The sequence below is a fragment of the Natrix helvetica genome (assembly GCF_964273705.1).
Source record: "Natrix helvetica genome assembly, chromosome: 1".
NCBI lineage: Eukaryota > Metazoa > Chordata > Lepidosauria > Squamata > Natricidae > Natrix > Natrix helvetica.
In genome coordinates this window covers 154,790,142-154,804,982 of record NC_138548.1, presented here as the reverse complement: position 1 = coordinate 154,804,982, position 14,841 = coordinate 154,790,142, and the positions used below count along the sequence as shown (strand labels likewise).

At 41.7% G+C, this 14,841-nt stretch overlaps 1 protein-coding gene across 3 annotated transcripts in view; it reads left to right on the top strand.

Annotated features, from left to right (window-relative positions):
• The first annotated feature begins 3,344 nt into the window (after positions 1-3,344).
• ACVR1 (activin A receptor type 1) overlaps positions 3,345-14,841 on the top strand; it is a 92,601-nt gene continuing 81,104 nt past the window's right edge. The window contains exon 1 of one of the 3 annotated variants that reach the window (XM_081938068.1): positions 3,345-3,801. The gene's annotated coding sequence lies outside the window, so the exon portion shown is untranslated. The remainder of the gene's footprint in view (positions 3,802-14,841) is intronic. The other 2 variants (XM_081938067.1, XM_081938069.1) reach the window with 2 other exon arrangements.

The window sequence follows — 14,841 nt, the reverse complement described above, 5'->3', positions numbered from 1 at the left end:
TTAAAGTGCTCCAGGTGGAAGGCACCAAGGCAAGTAGCTTGGGCAGAGGGTTACCCAAATCCCAACCCTCACAGCCAAATGCTTTCAGTAGTCTGAAATGTGGGAAACTTTGGAAGGACTTAAAGTTCTGGGTACAGGAAAAGTGTCAAGCAACACCAGAGCAGTTCTGGCACAAACTGGCCAGTTGCAAAGAGCCAGCTGGCAGCAGAGAGCAGCTTCAATTCCAACAGCAGTAACTGCTGGTGGGGAAGACAGTTGGAGAGGTGAGGCCAGAGGCCAGGAGAAAAGAACATAGGATAGGATAAAAATGGGGGGGGGGGGGGGGAAACAGAGAACAAAGTTCTAAGATGGAATTGATATGTACTAATGACAGGAACTAAAGAGATTCTAGAAAGGAGGGGGAAAAAGCCTACAGAAATTTTAGAGTAGGTAAAGAGAAATCTTAGATTAACCAAGAATACTCTGTAAAATAAGGCATTCATCAAGAAAGTAGGATATACAGGTAATTCTCAATTTATAATCATTCATTTAGTGACCATTTGAAGTTACCACAGCACTAAAACGACACCTACAACTGGCCCTTGCATTTATGAGCATTGCAACATCCCCATGGTCACATGATCAAAATTTGGGCATTAGAAGCCAACATATATTTTCGATAGTTGCAGCACCCCGAGGTCATGTGATTGTCCTTTATCACCTTCTCAGACAGTATCCAATGAGCAAAGCCAATGGGGGAAGCTGGGTTTGCTTAACGACCCCATGATTCACTTAACAACTGTGACAAAAAAGGTGATAAAATTGGGCAAGACTCACTTATCAACTTCCATGCTTAGCAACAGAAATTCTGGTCCCAATTGTGGTCATAGGTTGAAAACTCCCTATAAAATAGAGATACCAAAAGAGAAAAAAATGAGGGTCCAGGTTTATTCTCCAATCTTGTGGGTTGGTGTTTGAAAGTTTTGTTAACCAGGCTACGTAACTTCTTCAGTGGTGTTTAGGGGATGTCAGGGTCAATGTTCTTCTGTTTATAAGGGCTTTGTGCCCCTTATAAACAGAAGCCCTTACAAACAAGAACACTGACACCCCCTAACTCTGCTGAACATGTTACTTAGCCTGGTAATGAAATGTTCTGACCAACCCACAAGCTTGGAGAACGAACCTTCACCCTCATCCTACACCTGAGCTACAGCTATTCGCCACTATTGCAGAAAAAAAAATATAGGTCTGAGGAAATAAACAGAAAAACAGTGAAGCTACTGTGTAAGATTATAGGCAGAGTAAGTAAAGAGAATTGATAAGCAGAGTGATACATAATAATTGATGGGAATAATAGAATACTGTATATAGGAGAGGTAAGAGAGTAGCCCATGATATTAACAGGAAAAAAATAATTTTGTTTTTTCACTTTTATTTTCCTACATTCTTCTTATATGTTGAACGTGTATGTCCTGTCTGCCTTTACACAATAGCTAAACTAATGTCTAGCTTAAGAGAAAGAAGGACTAGGGGAGACATGATAGCAGTGTTCCAATATCTCAGGGGTTGCCACAAAGAAGAGGGAGTCAAGCTATTCTCCAAGGCACCTGAGGACAGAACAAGAAGCAATGGGTGGAAACTAATCAAGGAGAGAAGCAACTTAGAACTGAGGAGAAACTTCCTGACAGTTAGAACAATTAATCAGTGGAACAGCTTGCCTCCAGAAGTTGTGAATGCCCCAACACTGGAAGTCTTTAAGAAGATGTTGGATAGCCATTTGTCTGGAACGGTATAGGCTTTCCTGCCTAGGCAGGGGGTTGGACTAGAAGACCTCCAAGGTCCCTTTCAACTCTACTATTGTATTATTGTATTATTAATGACATATCCCAAGAATTTATACGGATGAGGCTACGATAGCGCTATAAATCAGGACATATAAGAAAGCCAGAGGAAATTCTGGTAGAGAAGTATTTAATGGGAGGGGGGGAAAAGGACACCCGATTTTCAGAGTTACAATAAATGAAGTGTTATAATAAAAGACATTTACAGTATTAAGAAAGGGAAGAAAATTGATAGCCGCTAAAATAGCTTAATCCCCTCAGGACTAAATGAAGACATTTAATATGGCAATTTGAATCCTAGATGTTTTTCCTCCCCCAACTTCTCCTAAGTATTTACCACAAGAAAATGGTTATCTGTACTTTTCCCCAGGCTTATTATTTTGTTCAGCCAGATATATTAAATTCATTCCCCCTTGAAAAATAGAACACTTTTTCATTGACTAAAAAAAAAAATCATTAACATTAAAACAGCTGTTCCTTTTCAAGGCAAGTTTGCTAAGTAAGATAAAAGCATTGCCTAAAATAAACCTTTTATCTCTTGCTTTATTCTTAATTAGAGAAAGAGCAAAACCATCCAACTGTTGTAGAAATTGTGGGTTTGGATTGTTTTGTATTAAAATGAAAATATAGTAACAAAAAATGAAGCAAAAATGTTCTGGAAACGTCAGTTTAATCAGCTTAGCTTTTTCATCCTTAAAGGTGAACGGTTTTCCCTCCCTTTGTAGAAATACTGGCGTGAATCAGCTTTAGGCTCTTCTACAAGTTGAATAAAGCACTCATTCTAAAATGGGTCTCTTCTATATTTTCTGACAATGTATTATGTGAACAGGAATTTCAAGGGATGAAATTACATCTATCATTAATATTGCTTGCTTTTCAAAAAAAAAGTGCTTAACACGAGATTATTTCCTGCTAACATTTGAGTGAGTCTCTCCCCTCCTCACTCCCGCCATTTTCTGCTTGGGTTTTGAGTGCTTGTACTCTTTTTTTTTCTTTTGTCCAACACACGTGAATTAGTAGGTTGTACGTTCACACTTTGGCAGGCAAAGCCCAAGTCCTAGGAGACGCTTTTTTTGAGTGAGACAGTCTGTCGCTCCCAACTAGGAGCAATAGGTCATGACTGGAAACAGAAGAGAAAGCGTGGGTAGATAGCTATATTCCAGATCTCTTGAACGCAACGTGTGCGCAAGGCAGCCACAAGGGGCTTCGTGGAAAACACCAGACTGCCACACACAGACACCCGAGCCTCAAAAGCACGCTGCCGCAAAATAGAAACACCCCCCCCATCCCACGCGTGTGGGCGGGTCGCGTCGCGCGGGGGAGGGAGGGAGGGTGCTGTGCCCCTTAGTTCCTGCAGGGGGCGAGGCGGGGCGGCTTTGCCGGCGCTTGGATTTGCGCCGGGAGGAAATGATGTGCCTGCCGCCTGGCTCATTCCAGCTCCTGAAGCCCATTGGCAGAAGAGGGAGCAGCCACTTCCTCCTCTCTCTCTCTCTCTCTCTCTCCGTCTCCCTCTCTCTCACTGCAGCTGGATTCCCGGCTGAGTAGCCCCACCTCCTCCTCCTCCTCCTCCCCCCGCCGGAGTCTGCCTTGTCTCGGCTCGCCCGGTTGCTCTCTGGAACTTTGCGCTCGGCTCGCCTTCCCTTTTGCCAACTTTTCCCCCGCCGCCGCTCGAGAAGTTCTTCTCCCGCCTTGGCGAAGGGCACCGCCGCCGCGGGAGAGCGCAGATCCCGCCAGAGGTGGGGAGGCGGCCCGCTGGGGAGATGCGGTCGGGGAGTGATTAGAGCGCGGGGCTCCTGGTTTGGCCGCCGCCGCCAGCGCTGCAGCAACTTGGAGCGGAGCGGTGGTCGGCGCCGCTGCGGCAAAACCGGCGGAGGAGAAATTCTTGCTGCTGCTGCTGTTTCTGCTCCTCCTTTAACTGCGCCTGAAGCTCCCGCGCCGCCCGCTCGGCTGCTTTTGCCTTTGTCTGCTAGCAGTGCGAGAGGTGAGTGGATCTCCCTGTCTGGGAGAGGAATCGCCCTCTTGGCCGCCATCTGCCCCTCTCCCCTTCCAATGTTGGGCAGCTTTCTCTCTCCCCTGCGGGTCTTAAACGAGGAGGGGCTTTCTCCACCCCCCCTTCCTCTTCGGGACACAACCTGCCTTTCCAAACGTGGGGAGGGCGGTCGGTCGCTATTTTTGTGGTTTAACCTTGCTCTTTAATCCGTATCCTCTCCGCCCACCGTCCTTGTCTGGACGGAGACCCCCCCCCTTTTAAATATATATATAAATCTTTTTTTAAAATGCACACAGCGATCGGAAAGGGAATCCGTGTGGGTTGCTCCAAAATAAAATAAAAATAAAAAACCAGCTCTCAGACATGGGCGTTTCGGACGTGCCTTTACATTTCTCCCAGCCCAAACAAAAAAACAAAACAAAAAAACTGGTAAGCTAATGCTGCATCTGAATGTCCAGCGGTGTCTTTGGAAAACTTAGGAGATGAAGAGATGGAGGGGGGGGGGGGGAGAAAGAGACATCTTTTAATCGCTTCAGGGAGGCTGCCTTCCCTGAAAGTGGGAGGGGGGGGGAGGAGAGGCTGTGTAGAGAGGAAGGAGAATCTGTATAAACTTTCCTTGGCTCCCTCTGGCTGGCTGCAGTCTTCAGGAGCATCAAAGGAAGGCAATGCCCACAGGGCAGCTGTGGTTACAGATGTTACTCATTACCCTGCCAAGTCTAAGCCCGCCCCTCTGTGCTGCAACTCTTGTAGGGGAAGAGCGGTTTTGCTGGGGAAAGTCAGCTCTACAAATTGCAAAGAGGATGGATAGTTTAGATGGGGAGGAAGCCTTGTTACACAACACCTGTCTGGCTTGGTTTGTGGACTTTCCCTGCGCCTATAAAACACCGGGGAAAGGAAGAAAAGTTGGGGCTGTTGTTTGCTTGCTTGGATTCTCATTTCTCTCTGTCTGGATATGCAATTGTCATTAAAAACAGAAAGAAAATTGGAATGTGACTAGCAGACTTGGCTTGCCTTAACCTCTCATGAGGTTACCAATTTTTGCAAACAGCAGAGCCTACGAAGGACATTTAATCCGTTCTCTGAAGTTCGTTGTTTTGTTGAAATAGCCCTTTGTTGAAAGCTGTTTTGATTGCTGTCTTCGGGCTACAAACACATGTTTTTCAACTTGTTAAAGAAATAGCTATGCCAGCATGATGTTTGGCAGAATCCTTTTCCAGCATTCCTTCATTTAAACTGAGATCTGAAATACTTTTGATCTCAAGAGAAATAACTGCGCAAGTCTATTCCAGATACTGTCATGGGGTTCTGAAGGCTTCCTAGGAGTGGGATTCACACATCACGTAGTGCAAAATGCTTGGGTTTAGTGGATGATAGGTATTCCAGGGGGCGCAGTGGCTCAGTAGTTAAAGATGATATTGAGCTTCTCAATTGGAAAGCTGCCAGTCTGGGTTCAAGACCTGAGTGCAGCATATGATGGGGTGAGTTCCTGTTACTTGCCTCAGCTCCTGCCCATCTAGTAGCTCGAAAGCAGGCAAATGCGAGCAGATTAATAGGTACCACTTTGGTGGGAAGATAACAACATTCCGTGCACTTCAATGTATAGTCATGCTGGCCACTAGACCATGGAAAAGACTTCCTGTACAATGCTGGCTCCTTCAGCTAAGAAATGGTGATGGGCACCACTCTCTAGAGCAGTGATGGCGAACCTATGGCACGCGTGCCACAAATGGCACGCGGAGCCATTTGTCAGGGCACGCAAGGCGCTGCCCTGTCAGCTGGCCAGCGTGCATGTGCGCGCTGGCCAGCTGAGTTCACCTTTTTAAAAGCTATTTTTCGTCTTCCCCAGGCTCCAGAGGCTTTATAGGAGCCTGGGGAAGGCGAAAAGAGCCTTCCCCCCCCCGGAGGCTTCAGGGACCATCCCTGACGCCTTCGGAGCGCTTAAAACGACCCTCCGAGCAACCTGGAAGTCACTTCCGGTTTGCTCGGAGAATGGTTTTAAGCGTTCCGAAGGCTTCAGGGACCGTCCAAGGCTTCCCTGACGCCTTCGGAGCGCTTAAAACGACCCTCCGAGCAACCCAGAAGTCACTTCTGGTTTGCTCGGAGGGTGGTTTTAAGCGCTCCGAAGGCTTCAGGGACTGTCCGAGGCTTCCCTGATGCCTTCGGAGCGCTTAAAACCACCCTCCGAGCAACCCAGAAATCACTTCCGGTTTGCTCGGAGGGTGGTTTTAAGCGCTCCGAAGGCTTCAGAGAAGCCTCCGGACGGTCCCTGAAGCCTCTGGAGGCCCTCCGGGGGGTTGGGAGAGACTCCTTTCGCCCTCCCCAGGCTCCTATAAAGCCCCTGGAGCCTGGGGAGGGCAAAAAAAGCATGTAAAAATAGGGGGGTCGCGCATTGTGCGCGCATGCGCACGGGGGGGGGTCGCACGTTGCATTATGGGTGTGGCACGCCCGCACTCGACCCCCCTGCGCTCCCCCCACTTGTGGCACGCGAGCCAAAAAAGGTTCGCCATCACTGCCCTAGAGTCAGATACAATTGGAGAGGGGGAAACCTTTACCTTTATACATACATCCATTCTGGTTATAACTACTGCTTATAATGTATGATGTGAACAAGGACATTCAGTAAATGAGGGGTCCCCTCCCCTGACCGCTTTTTGGAATTGGCCCGTGCGAGTGGCTGGCTGGAGGACGTGCATGCAGTTCGACTTGTGCAAGCGGTGGGCTGGCAGGCCCGCTGTTCATTCAAGTTCAGCTGTGCGTGCATGCTGGCCTGCCATTCACACAAGAGCTGCATGCATGTGCACTGGTGCACCACTTGCACTCCCAGTTTCCTCCCCTCCCCAGGCTGCCATGCAGCAAAGGTTGGGGATCACTGAAGTAAACCATGGTTAAGTGCTACCTGTACTATCTCTGAGGTTAATGCACCATTGTTCATAGTAGCTAACAGTTTTGTGTAATGGTTAAGGCAGCAGACTTGAAACTGGTAGATCCATGAGTTCTAGACCTGCCTTCGGCCCAAAGCCAGCTCTCTCCAATAGGAAGGAGGCCATGGCAAGCCACTTCTGAAATCTTGCCAAGGAAGTTGTGTAGGCAGTCGCTAGGAGTCAACACTGAAGACACAACATAAATTATCCATTGGCCACTAGCAGTTGATCTGCCTTTTTAGAAGAACATAAAATGTGTATGTGTGTGCATATGTATATTTGTGGGAGTGTATTAATATTTACATGTTACTCCAAATGTTCCAGACACCTGGAATAAAAAAGCATTCCCCCCTCTAGTAGTCCATGTATTTGCATAGTAAACAGTGACTGATATGTTGTGGTATGTGTTCTTGGAAGCAACAGCTCCTTTTTGTCAAGCGCACTTCATGCTGACTTATAACAATTGTCTTCAAAACTACCAAGATATGTACTTCATTATACCATTATTTCTGCTCTACCTTTCTTGTTTTGATTTTTAGAAGGGCTGACTAATTTTCTTTTTGCAAGTCTATATTTTAAAGAGCAGTGATAATCTCTAATTGGAAAGGAGAACTTGACATAGTTTATTTGTACGCTTCTTAAGTAGTTAGTCTTGAGCAGAGTGGATAAAAATAAATGATTTTTTTAAAAAAAATTAAAAATCAGATTTTTAAATTTTAAATTGGATTTTTTTATTTTTATCAAATTTATTTTAATAAAATGCTTTTGGAGTAAAAATCTATCTAAAGATAGTTTTCTATTTAAGATACATTAATAATTTAGTTTATTCAGCATGAAATGGAGCTTAGTTACGTAGAATGAGGCTATATATTCTGCAATATTGGGACTGTTGGTGAGTCAACAGCAGGCCAGAGGAGGAGCTGCTGCGGGACAGAGGTGACAGTTGCTCTTTAAAAATTACGATTTAAATCAAATTGATTTAAATCAAGCCTTTTTACTAGTGATTTAAATCATGATTTAAATCAACTTGATTTAAATCAAATCCATAAATAACACTTAACCTGTTTCCCCACAAATGAACATGGAAATGAGCATGGATGTTAGCATAACAGAGAGAAGCAACTGGCAGCTCTTCCCTGTACATTATTTGGATTGTGATGCTCTAAATTTGAAACCAGTTTTATGTTCTGCAGTTTTAAGAAGTGCAGAATTGAGTATGCCCTAGTAAACGTTACCACCTCTGTGGATTCATGTTTGTGGTTCTGAATTGGGAGTTCTGTTTTCATATAGCTGTCTATTTCAAGTCTTTTGTTAAGCCTCATGTTACTGGTCTTATCCGGACCTGCTTTCTTGAAGTTGTGGAAATGTTGAAAGGCGAGATTGCACAGCCATCAGTCTTGGTTAGTGCAAGTTTCAGTTGAGCAAAAGATTCTCCCCTTCGAATTGTATGGTGGGGTGTAGGAATTTAGGCAAGAAATTTAGGCTTGCTATGAATTTGGACTAGTCTCATATTTGGTTTTGGGGGAAATTGCTTTTCCTTTACTTGGGAAGTGAATTGTCTTTGGAAAGATGTCTCTCCAATATTGCTGCAGTAGACTCTTAACACATTGGGAAGGCACCATTTGGGTGAAGCCATTTGAGAGGAACATCTTTAGACACATAGAATTCAAATTATGTATGTATGTATGTATGTATGTATGTATGTATGTATGTATGTATGTATGTGTGTTACAACCCCTGGTATGGCCAAATATGGGAAGAAGCTCACTACTCCCTCTTTCTGTCCTTCGGCTCATTACAGAAAACCATCCAGGCAGAAAACCATATTTTTATTTTTAATGTTGCCTTTTTATATTTGTGTTGTATTTGTGCTGATAAATAAATAAAGGGAGACTAGTATAGATCTATTTCAAGCTATTTAGCTCTCATCAGCTAGCCATACCCTTACTGGGATTTGATACACACACACACACACACACACACACACACACACACACACACAGAATGATCAGAATGAGGATATATAAAGTGCTCCTTACTCTTAGCATTGCTTTGTGTATGGTGGGAACATCATTAGCTTCTCCCGCAGTACACATAGAACAACCATTCAGGTAAGCCAACAGTCTTTCTGCACAAAAAAAATGATAGCATACTGGGACATTCTTGTCTTCTATCCTTAGTGCAAGGATGTCAAACTCAAGGCGCGCGGGGTGCTTAGATCTGGCAACGAGGTTGCCCTGGAAATATGAAGGACCAGCCCATGATGCCTGTCTGCCAAAATGGAGATCGGGAGGACTGCATGTGGCCCTTCCGAGCTCTGTTTTCGCTGGCAGAGCACTCGGGCCATCACAGGCACCCATGACGTGAATGACGTTGAGCTGGCAATGTCCCCCCCCTCCCTTCTGAGATCAAACACAACCGTGATGTGGCCCTCAATGAAATCAAGTTTGACACCCCTGCCTTGGTGGCTTTCAAAGTTTGCCTAAAGCTGCTGCCTTTGCTAAACCCTTTAATGTGGCAATCAGTTGTTACGGAATATAATTTGAGTCTTTTACTTTGTAGGTTAATGAGTTTTATTTATATATTTATTTTTGTATTTATGTGTTGGAATTAACTTGCTCAGAAAAGTTCTGAGTTTTTTGACTGATGGTTGAAGATCACATGACAAAAGACAATACACACACAGATGTATATTATTTATATGCTGCATGTTTTCATTTGGGTTATGCTTACATAAAAGGAAAGTCAGCTAGTGCTAATGAGATGAATAATGTGAATTAAGATTCAAATTCCAAAACAACTAGTTTGAGGGTTTCAAGCACGGAACAAAAGAACCATATTCTGGAATTGTTGGGTCCTGAGTTCAGCTCAAATTGGGATATATTGTTCTCTATTGCCTGGAGTGTTCCTATAGATCAGTGTTTCTCAAACTTGGCGACTTTAAGTCCTGTGGACTTCAACTCCCAGAATCCCCCAGCCAGCTGGCTGGGGAATTCTGGGAGTTGAAGTCCACAGGACTTAAAGTCGCCAAGTTTGAGAAACACTGCTATAGATTGTAGTTAGCTTCTGTTCTTAAAATTCCTCTAAGCTATGGAGACTTTTAAGACCACATTAGCCAGTAAAATAGCAGAGCTGAGTTCTCTCCCTCCTGCTGCTACCATTTAAATGTGGCTGAGTAAAGAAAGGTTAGTAATGTGAGGGTGAGTTAACCCCCTACAGTAGGAGGTAGGTAAATTTTGGAAACAGGGAATTTAAGAGGTCAAGGCTTATATATATAGTCTTTGTGTGTTCATTGTGCCTTTTTCAGATAGATTGTTATGAACTGTGCTTTACAGAAAGGGTATCTGTGCTGGTAAACTTTTAGGCATTTGGGATATACTGCTTTGTCTCAAGTTGTCTGTATTTGCTGAATGCAGAAATGTTATAGTGACTATGCATTAGGAAGAAAGTTACGGCCATGACAATTTTATCCCCCTACTGTTAAATTGTGTGTGTGTGGGGGGGGGGGGTTTGTGCTGGAGTGATTCTATTATGTTTTCTTTTTGCTGGGCTAATTTCTGTGATTATTTGTGCAGACAGGCTATAAAAGGGTATACCCAACTTGTTTACTCTAGGAATGTTTAAATATTTACCATCCTTAAAAATAATAATCCTTCAGTCAATGTAGTTATAGTTTGAGCAGTAGACAACAATTAGCATGGGCTACTATTTTGCTTACTTTTATGACCCAATGATGAAAAAATAAGGGGCTTATTTTGTGTTGCCATTGTTCCCTATAGCAGAGCACTTAAAATGTTTCAGGTTTTGTTCTGTGGGATCACAAAACAATTCAAAATGTTTCACTGAAACTTTCAAACTCCCTTGTTACAAGTTTCTACCAACACTCCCCCGCCCCATTTTATATATCTGTAGTGGGATTGCATATCATTGATCCCTTTGCTCTCTTCATTCTATCACCAGCAGTAGCTAATTGGAAGGATGTCTTTGCACTTATCATGCAGTAATTGTTTTTGCTGAATCTGCATTCTAGGAATGTATTCTAGAGCACTTAGCGCTTCCAGTATATTGGAAAGTTCAAAGGTTTGCTCCTATTTCATACTTAAGTTGACATATGCATTCCAATTTCAGCTATGAGAACTTGTATTTCTTTAAACATTTCATTGTAGTTTGAGCAATAGAGTAGTTGTAGTTATGGGTGTGTTGTGTTTATGTTCAGCCCTTTAAAAAAAATGTATGGAGTATCTCTGAGGTTTATCTCTAGTCTAATTTATGTGTACCAAAGTAGATTGGATTCAGGTTGCTTTATAATTTTGAAATTCATACTTTGTCAGAGGCTATTCTATTTTCCTATGGCACATGGTTTCTGATTTGAGTCTGTGTGATCAAAAGCAGTGTGATGAGAGAATGGTGGTTATATTTTATCCCTCCTTTTTTTATACACACACACATACACACGGGGGGGGGGTTAACTGTTCGGCAGAGCTGAAAGTTTGAAGAGCAAGGAGTTAGTGGGCACCACAAATTGCGATTGTAAATCAGCTTGTGAACATGTGATTCCCACTGTCTCTATACCTGACAATTATGTGGCCAGATCATCTAAATATTGGACGTGTGGGTTGACTTATTTCACTTGCCATCTATAAATTGCTGTATGTTAATTTTTAGAGTTATAGAGTTGATCAAATTATATACACCTCTCTAGAAGTTATTTTTCTTTGGAATAGAACATTAAACTTTCTTAAATGTGAATTTCGAAAATGACATTTTAAAAAAATGAAAAGGCCTCCACTTATTTCATTCTGAAAGTATTTTTCAGACAGTTATTGTGCATACATTGAAAACATATGGTGCGTATATGTGGATGGATTTGACATGCATGAAATTGAATTGTCAGAAAGTAGCTCCTTCAGGCTTTTAAATTATGACAACTCATTTAGGTAATCTTGTGAATACGTCCTTGATTATGGCATGGAAGTTCATTACGGCAAGCTCTTGTTTCATGCACGGAATGGAGAGGACCTACATCTGAAGCCCTTAAATGGAAACAAACCTTACAATTCTTACAGATTTTTAAGTACTTTACTAATGAAAAAGCAGTTCTATTTAAACTAAATTGTGTTGTTGAAATTTATGGGACAAAATTTGTCCAAATTTGAAAAATGACCTCACTCAAATGTTCTCACGTCCTATCTCCAAATTACCCTTTCTGTCATCTTTGTCTATGTTCAGAATTATCTTGATCTGCTGCTGCTTCTGTTATTATTATTGCCAGCCTTGTCACTGGCATTTCCAGCTTTTTCATTCTTCCACAGGAGGAGAGATATGAATATAGTTCTGCAAAGTTTGAAACAAGAACATTCTCTTAGGGTATGGCAGTCTATGCGAAAGCTTTATGTCATCCCTGATAATTACTTAAGTAGCCTCAAGGAGACACACCTAGATTTGGTTCATGCTATGTTGCTACATAAGGTTGTTGGTTTGATTTAAAACTATTCTTTGGGATGCAAACCATAGCTTTGAATTACCTTGGAAGTTGAAGTATAGACTGATTCTTTAATCGATTAGGCATATTAAACAACATTTTTATACAAATTGGAGTAAAGTTAAACATAAAACAAAACCACTTGTCCATATTTGCTAGGGCTATTTAGCACAATAGAAATCTTATCAGAAAACTGAAATTAAAACAAGTTTCATTGTTTTAGTTAAATATTGCTATGCAGTGTTTGGCTTGAAAAGATGTATGTTTGCCACAGTCTTACATCATGCTAACTCATGAATTGTTAAAGCACTGAATCATTTCGGATTTGTTTTTCAGACTGAAGATAGTCATACTTTAGTTAGCCAGTTCCTAGTTTCTTCTTCACAGTTGCTCTTACCTTATATTTCTGGATTGGTTTGAACACAAAGTCAAATCACAAGTAAGTCAAAAAACTGCAATGTAAGCCATGAGGTATTACTTATATATATCATGTGAAGTCACACTTGCAATCAGTGTGTCATCAAAACTGTATGATTTCTAACTGGTTTCATGCCCTAAAACAAACCATGGCTTATTTATTACCCTCCCTTTAGCACATACTGAGTTTGTATCTATGTAAATTTGTATTGAAATCTATTTTGTGGTGTCATACCTTTCTGATCCAATGGATGATTGATATTTCTGGATATTATAGGTATATGAAAAAGGTGAAAGTGGTACTGGCTTACCAGTGGCTGATTTGATATTTGTCAAGAATATGACACATTTAACAGGAAGTGGTTGTGTGGCCCCATCTCTAAATCTTTTTTTCAATTCCCACTAAGAGTTACTACAGGCAGTTTCAGGAACTGCTTTGAGCAAGGCCTCAGCTTTCAATGCTGTTTTCATACTGAGAAGCTTATAAATGTCTGATTCATATACCTGAGCACAAACACTGAGGCCTCAGTTTTATTTGCTCTTTCACTCTTGAATTAAATGTTTTGAGTAGGAAAACCATATGTTGCCTGCGTTAGGATTGCAGATCCTGCTTTAGAAAGGAAATTCTGCTGCATTTCTGGAATTGGTGGCTTTCTTTGGACTCTAGCTCTTGTCTCTTAGGATAGAAATCCGTAGAATCTAAAAAATCAACTTCCAGTACTTGATTTTCCCTTTTATTTTGATATGAAATTACCCAGTCTGTAGAGCATCTTCAGTACTTGCTTGAAATAAAAATGATATATTTTTATAAAAATATCCCTAAAAATATACAATATCAGTTAAAATACCTAAGCAGTATGAAGGAAACCTTTAAAACTTATACCAAAGTGAGGAAATATCCAAAGCCCAAGGACTGTTTTTTTCATTACTAAAACTTTTGTAGACGATATTGTTTTACCATTGTTTAAAAACGAAGGATGTGGTATCTATTTTCTCTGAGATGCCATTATCCCTAGGATTATTTTCAGTTATCACAAGCCTCCAGATTTGCCCAACTGGCAGAGTAGATTCATCACTATAGTATCCAAGCATACTCTTCAAAGGCTGATTGCAATTCACGGCTATTTTTACATTTTAAAAATTCCATTACCCATTAAGCAATTCTTTCGGCCAGGTGACTTTTTCGAAATTAATTTTTTAATGTGCATCTGACTGTGCTTTATTGATTTCTAATTTAGATTAACATCTCAGGAGGCACTCCTTGTACAAACATTATGTTCATCCAAATATTCGTACTCAAGAATAGTCTCTAATATTAATAATATGTTCTCATGGGGTATGTGTAGCCTAGGCTTAATGCGTAGGCGGATTTGTCTGCATTGAGAATGTAGGTTGGAAAAGTTTGATTTGGTTGACAGTATACTAATTCTAACTATGGCTAGTGAATAAAGTAAAAATATCTGTGTACACCCAATGTACTAAGCTGTAAGTAGTGGCTTATCAACTATAGTAGTTGACCTTAGATAAAATGCTAAGCCCAAATCCATCATGCCTGCAGTATTTGGCTGTGCTCTTTTGGGATGATGAGGTTTCTAGTATATCCAGTACATTTGAAAGGCACTGATTTGTGAAAAACTATAGTTGGACAAGAAGATGAGTGACATTTGGGTATATTTGATTGGCACATGACAACAAAAATAGTAAAACTACTTATCATTTGATGTGAGCAGTTTAAATTGAAGAGATAAGCATCAGTGAGAATGTTTTATTGTTCCCCTTACCTGTGTGTAGAGGTGCATTGTTCTCTCTTTTAAGCTGCTACCTCTAATTGGGGACTAATGCATCTGTTTATTACCCCAACTTGTCTTGTTTGCTTAGCTGGTTCTGGGGTACTGGATTTGAAAACCAGTCTGTCTGAATGCAGCTAATTAACAGGATTTAGCAAGGAAGAATCTTTTCTACAGGGCAAGGCAGGAATCTGGCTTATTTTAGGAAATGGAACTAGTTTAGTGTAATGGTGAAGGCACAAGGCTAGAAACTAGAAGATTGTGAGTTCTAATCCTGCCTTAGGCATGAGAGCCCTGCTGGGTAACTTTGGGCCAGTCACTCTTTCTCAGCCCAATTCACCTCACAAGATGGTTGTTGTGGGGAAAACAGGAGATGAAAAGAATATTAGGTATGCTCACTGCCTTGGGTTTTTTATACAAACAA